General features: G+C 41.8%; 1 protein-coding gene across 1 annotated transcript in view; it reads left to right on the forward strand.

The window, feature by feature from the left end:
- Positions 1–6,205: 6,205 nt before the first annotated feature.
- The window catches only part of Mbnl1 (muscleblind like splicing regulator 1), a 144,019-nt gene continuing 143,624 nt past the window's right edge, over positions 6,206–6,600 (forward strand). The window contains exon 1 of the mRNA XM_013348528.2: positions 6,206–6,563. The gene's annotated coding sequence lies outside the window, so the exon portion shown is untranslated. The remainder of the gene's footprint in view (positions 6,564–6,600) is intronic.

The following is a 6,600-nucleotide window of genomic DNA, read 5'->3' on the forward strand; positions in this document are numbered from 1 at the left end:
CCAGAAAAGTAAGAAGTAATAGGATGCCATAGCGGATGATTCAGAGAGAGAGAAAGAGAAAGAGAGAGAGAGAGAGAGAGAGAGAGAGAGAGAGAGAGAGAACACAAAGGAATGAAAAAGGACAGAGATATAAAATACTATAAAATCAAAAGAACGGAATGTTACACATAATTAGATACCCATCAGAAGATACTTCAGGAATGAAAAATACCCCTGGTAGTTTTCATATTTAGGAGTATCAGCTTTAAGAATTAATAAGGTTGTGGCCATATCTTTAAGGAAAAAGGTCACAGATTTTTCTACAATGAACAATGTTAAAAATCTTTATACACATATATAATTTAGTTCATTTGTGTACTATAATCCAAAATATTTATTAACATATGTATATTAACAAAAAATTGCCAAGAAATTCTGTATTAGGCAATACCACATAAATTTATTGCATACTAGAAAGTGTTTCACAACATCACATAAAATTAGATAGCATAAGCAGAAATAGATAAAATATCTACTTTGACCTCCCCACTACCTGTTTCATGTTTAATCTTATATCTTTTATTTACTAAAATGCCAATATTACATATTTAATTATTTTAATTACAGCCTCTCCCTCCCATGACACACTTTTATCTTAGATACATTGGTTTAAGAATCTCCCATACCTGACTCTTATTTCAAGATTTTGGGAATTCCAGGTAGAATTCTGCAGGACAGGAGGCTTGATGTCTTTTTCCCTGCGAGGCTCTGGTCAGAGGAGTGACTCTACAGCCTCTCTTCTATTATTTGAAGATGATGACGATGTGATTGACATGAGGGGTGGCATTTGTTCCATGCGGTTGTATCAGACATTTCAGTTGTGGTGGAGAGATGCCTCAGGGCCTAAAGTGTTTACAGCGTACGTTGGTCAGTTTTAACTGCCAGCGTGATGTAACCTAGGATCACCTGAGACACTTCATGTCTAGAGGAGGTGGCCTGACCATGTCTGAGGGTGATTGGCTAGATTGTTAGTTGGTGTGGGAAAGAGTAGCCCACTGTGGGCTACCACTCTCTAGGCAAGGTCTCAGACGTTATAAGAGAGGGGAAAGCTAGCTGAGAGCAAACATGCAAGGATGTGTTTATTGTTTCTGCTCTCGACTGTACATGTGGAAAGCCCACGTTACACCGCTACCTCTTTCTTATTTTCCTTTGCACGTTTTGTTTGCTAGAAATCCCTGCAATAATAAGTACAACTGGAAGACAAGTCAACCCTTCCTTCCTGTAGGCTGCCTTTTGTCAGGTTACATCACAGCAAAAGAAACAAGCTAGGACACCTCGTAAGCTCTTGGGAGCTCAGAACCCAAGAGCCTACACAAAAGCGCGGTGGTCCTACCAGCCTGCCTGTAAGTCTGCTACTGAGAAGCGAGGGACTCTGGCTCTTTGGATCAATCTGGTGGGCTGGTTAGTGCTATAGTGATCTCTGGGTTTGATTGAGATACCCTGACTCAAAGAAGAAGGTGGAAAGTAGGTGAAGAAGATTATTCCATGGGCTCCATGCATACCCACCAATTGAACCAATTCTGATATTCTATCTTCAGTAATTTTCTTTGTTGTGTTGGTCCCAAGTAAGAGATTGGTTGCACACAGAAACACCATGTTTCACTTGGGTCAGAACAAAGAGGTGACTATTGCATTTTCAACAATTCTAGGGAAATTCACAGCACTTGCAAGACTATATTGCTAAAGGTGTTTAACCAAATCCCTGTCCGTGGCTGCCCTGCCCGCCGCTTGCTTCCACTTGCCTTTCTTGATAGCATTGCTCATTCTCAGCACTGAGGCACTTCCTGCCTTCTGCTCTGAGATCAGACCATACTGGATGGCAGGGGAAAACAAGCCGGTCATCTTTAGGACCACGTGTGTCTGCCCATCTCACCTCTAATACAACCAGCTCATCCCTGCTTCCCACGGAGCCTAAATGTTGTGGTCATCGCTTTGCAGTTCCTGAGTGCTTCGTTTCAGATTCTTGTGTTCTCTCCTTTAACTGTAAATTCCTTGAGGTTGGGCAGCCCATTTCCGTTTACCTGCCCCCAGCCTGTCCCACAAAGAGTTTATGCCTTTTGTTTTCCCAGAGAATCCATTCTTTCCTCAGGACATGGTCACCTCAGTCTGGATTTATTCTACATAACACAATTCCTCTATCTCTTTGGTTTGACTTAGAACTGCTCATCTGCCTATGCAATTATCCCTATGCTTTCCTTTTATTTATTCGCTTGTTGCTTGTCTCTCCCAGCCGCCCTCCACCCCTGTGAAGAAAGTGATTCCTCTGTGTTTACTTCTAAACACAGAACCCAGAAATAGTTGGTTGGTTAAGCTGATGCTCACTAAATACTTGTACAATGAATGGAAGCTTTGTGGGGGTGGGGGAAAGTATTTTCTATAAGGAGAGAGGAAAGGAAGAATGGACGAGAGAATGAGAGGAAGGAAAGAAGGAAGAACAGGGATGGAAGAGCGCTCAGAAGCCTAAAGCAGTTGATGCTCACATTCAGCAGAGGAAATGGGCCTGTGATAGGTCTTCATACTGTTTCCATTGCCTTAAGCACAGAAGACAAAAACTAAGAGTCAGACAGCACCGATGCCAGTCTTGCTCTGTTTCAATGACACTGTCCTCCTCTTCCGAGAACAGGCCAATGGTGCCGACCTTCGGCCTTTACTACCATTCCATGTTACCAAACTCTTCATTTTGATATATCCTCAAATAGTTATACACAAGACTTAACTTTTAGGTAACTTAGAGAGTGTGTCATTAAATCAATATTTGAAGTGTTCTAATTTTAAAAACATTGAAAATATATGGATTTTAATAATATGAAATATTTTTACAACTCGTACAATAACCAGTATATGTTTCATGTTGTATTATATAATATCTTAGATATGTTATCTATATTTAGATAATGGGCATTAAAAGAACATTTTGTGTGAAATGTACAATTATCCTTGAAGATAAACAGACAAATAAATAGATTCATATAAGTCAGTCAAGTATAGATATTCAGCTGTGAACAAGTTTGAATTAAAAATACAGAAGAAGTTACCTTTTTCCTGGTATGAAATATAACATAGGTACAGATGCATAGGTTTAATAGTGATTCTCCATACAAAGGTGTTTACAGTGTTTTTGTTACTTCTAGTAGCTTCTTCTCTTAACTATTTTTACTTAAGCATGATAAGGAAGTGTAGGGACTGAATTTGGGTCCCAGTTTTGATACTGTCACAAAATCAATTATTTTTAATCAGTATTATCATATCATATATTGTATCATTATATATTATGTAACTATTATTATAGATAATTATTTTATCCTGCTATATTAAAATAAATTATAGATAAGTGCTTCAGAAGGTTTTTATATTTCTGCTTTTACAACCATCTTTCTTGGGTTTGGAGGATATGGAAGGAGGAGGCAGAAAGTCATTATATTGAAAGGCAGTAGTGGGACCTGCTGAGCGTGAATGTGCCATATAGAAAAAACAGAGTGTATAACACAAACACTCTTACATGGGTTTTAAAGACTTCCATTTGCCTGTGAAAGATAAATGTTACTTTTTTTTAAATCTATATTGTTGGAAAACAAGGAGCTGATATTATCTGCAGAATCCATGTCCTCTGACTGTAGTATTGCTGGACTCATTAGTATAATGAAGACTGGAAAGAACTGAGACAGTTCAGGAACCTGCCATGGATACTTTTTTCCTTTACCAAGAAAATGTAGTTTTATTTCATCTGAAACTGTTTCTGTAATTTCCCTCTCTTCCTGCAAATGACCACCTCTTCGTGCTTATGGATATGTGCATTCATGAGACGGAAAACTCGAACATCACCTCACAGTGTACGAGAAAACCTAAATGGCCTCCCGGAGGCACTGAAGAAGAATTGGTAGATTCTAAATGGGGGGCTGTTAGCTTTTTATTACAATCATGATTTTTTGTTAGTAGTTTCCACAATTTGAAAAGTGACTGGATGGCTATTGGTAGTTGAAAGAAACATGGTTTAATATTTTTATCATATGGCTTTATGTTTGCTTCAGTGGTTCAAAAATTTAAATGATAACAGGTTAGGCTTACTCGCTGGCAATATTGTTTCAGACCTTAATCTATTTTGGCTCATTTCTAAGGTTTAGATTGGCTTGAATGACACATCATAGCATTCTTTTTCTCTTTATCTTGTAAAATAACATTTTCTTTTAAAACTTTACTGGAATGTTTATTCTATTGTTTCTAACATTAAGTGCCTTCCTTGAATTCCTTTTTGTTCTATTTGGTGAAACAAAATTCGTGTCTGTTTCAATGTTTCTTTGTTTTTAGAAGTTCCTCAACCTGCAGAGTTCAAGCAGTTTCTCCTCTTGTACCGCACATAGGTTCAAAGTCCTGCTTTTTACTATGTTCAGTTGCAAAGGGCATGTTTTCTAGCACATGAAAAAAAAAGATCAGGAAGTCTCTAACTTGGAAGGAGACAGGGGTCTGAGCGTAACTAAATTAATTTCTCAAATAGGAGGTCTTGCAGCTCACTGAACTGTCTGATCAGAGAGGCACGGGGTGCTACCACAGTAGGTACAAAGGTAGCCATCTTATCAGGAAGTCAGGGCTTTTTCTGTTGGCAGAAAATGGGAAGCAACTGAAAGGCCAGTAGCAATCTAGTGGGCTAAACTAGGACCTTGGGAGTCTCCCAAAGCCCCTCCCTTCCTCAGTCCCTGCGTGAGTCACTTTTCCAGAGTGTCTACACCCATTCACCCTTCCTCTGCCAACATCCCTGAATACTCCTAGTCACTCTCTAAGCATTTGCCAAAGACCTTTCTAGAATGCAAGTCCAGACTCCACCCTATCTCCCTGGTCCTGCAAACTAGTTCGCCATGGTTTTCGGAGTAAAGTTGAAGTTCGTGGCTTCCTCTCCTGCCTACAGTTTCTCCTTTTACAGAAGGGTTAGAAAAACATGAATGTAGTCATTCTACGGGGAATTGAACAGATAGGTTTCTGGCACGTTCTCTGCTCTGTTTTCTCCACTGTCCCAAGGTCCACCTCCATCCAACTCCCTGTGCCTATGGATGTGTACACGTGAAGGTCAGGAGCCCATGTCAGATCTCTTCTGAAATTTACTTTAGTTTTTGAATGTCTCCTATTGAGGCTTGAAGTCAGTGTTGACCAATGGACTCTGAGTATCTCCCATTTTCTACCTCCTTTCCAGCACTAACTACAGAACCTGGCCCTGGTGCTTTGAATTTCAGCTCAGGTCCTCAGGCTTGAGCACGTTTCTTTAAGAATGAGTCATCTCGCTAGCCCTTCGACTCTCTTCTTATCGTACTAACTTCTGCACATCTTTCAAGACACTCGTTATATGAAATTCCTCCAGGGACCCCCCCCCCTTCCCTCCCTGTCTCGGGCTCATTTTGGGTTGTCTATCATCATAGCACCTATCTATCCAGCAGGCGAAAGGCTGCTCATATAGCACAATCCTTGGCTAAGGGCCCCTCCCCCATCCCACCTATACTTAACATCTCTGCCATAGCCCGCATTCCACCCAGCTGCTGAAATAAATACTGAGAAGAAAGGAAGTCCCAGGGCTATGGTGGTTACTAATTGTCAGTTAGAAACTCTCTGTCCCTGTCGGCTGAGAAAATGTTAGTGTCGATTCTACATTGTTTCCATTGTTGGGGACTTGGGGACTTTTAATGATTAACGCTGAGAAGTGGCGCTAAGTAATTAATTAGTTCAGGAAGGGATCAGTAAGCAGGATTAAGTCAGTGTACCGTGGACCAAGCACAGGATCTGTTACTCGGGTCTGTGACTGGTACCTCTGCAAACCACTTGCGCACCTAACACCTTTCCTGACATTTTTACTCCTCCTGGGAAAGACGGCCTCATCCTCTCAGTACAAACATGCAGGGAGAAATCCTGTTAAGGTCTGGGTTTGCATCTCCCTCGAATCACGTTCAAACCGCGGAACAAACGTTTTTAGTTAAAAAAGCATCCTTGACCAAGTTATCAGAATTCCTTAAATTAACAGGAAATCCCGTCCGCAAATCTTCAAACTTTATCTCTTCTAAGAAACCCAGGATTCTTTTCATTTAAAGCCAAGTTACAGGACAGCACCCAGTGAACTCGGGGCTGGGGTTTCATTAGCTCAGGCCGTTGCCCAGGGCTTGTTTGCGTGGGAGTACTTCTGCATCTCCTAAGATGTTATTTTATTTTAAAAGAGGGAGCCCTGCTTTCTGCACACCACACTGCGGAGTTGGAAGTCAGGGAGCCTTTCAGTTGCAAGTTTGATTTACTGATTAGATGGGAAGGTGGCCTGTGTTTGTGCTTGAGAGACGATCCGTTTTCCCGGAGAACTCCCAAACTGTGGAGTGCTGACTGCTGGAGGAAAATCCCCCACCAACACCCTTGCGCCTTCTTTCCCGCCCTTCGCCCTCCAGGTTCCAGGCGGTGCGGCGCTTCTGTCCCGGCAGGCCGGGCCGCTGACTCTAACCTTTCGTCTAACCTTGCGGGCCTCCCGGGCTGGCCGCCGAGCCCTCGGAGCCGGAGCGGCGGTAAGCGGCGGCGCGGGCCGGGGCGAGCGGGCGAGCG

Source organism: Microtus ochrogaster, chromosome 1, assembly GCF_000317375.1.
Source record: "Microtus ochrogaster isolate Prairie Vole_2 chromosome 1, MicOch1.0, whole genome shotgun sequence".
Taxonomy (NCBI): Eukaryota; Metazoa; Chordata; class Mammalia; order Rodentia; family Cricetidae; genus Microtus; species Microtus ochrogaster.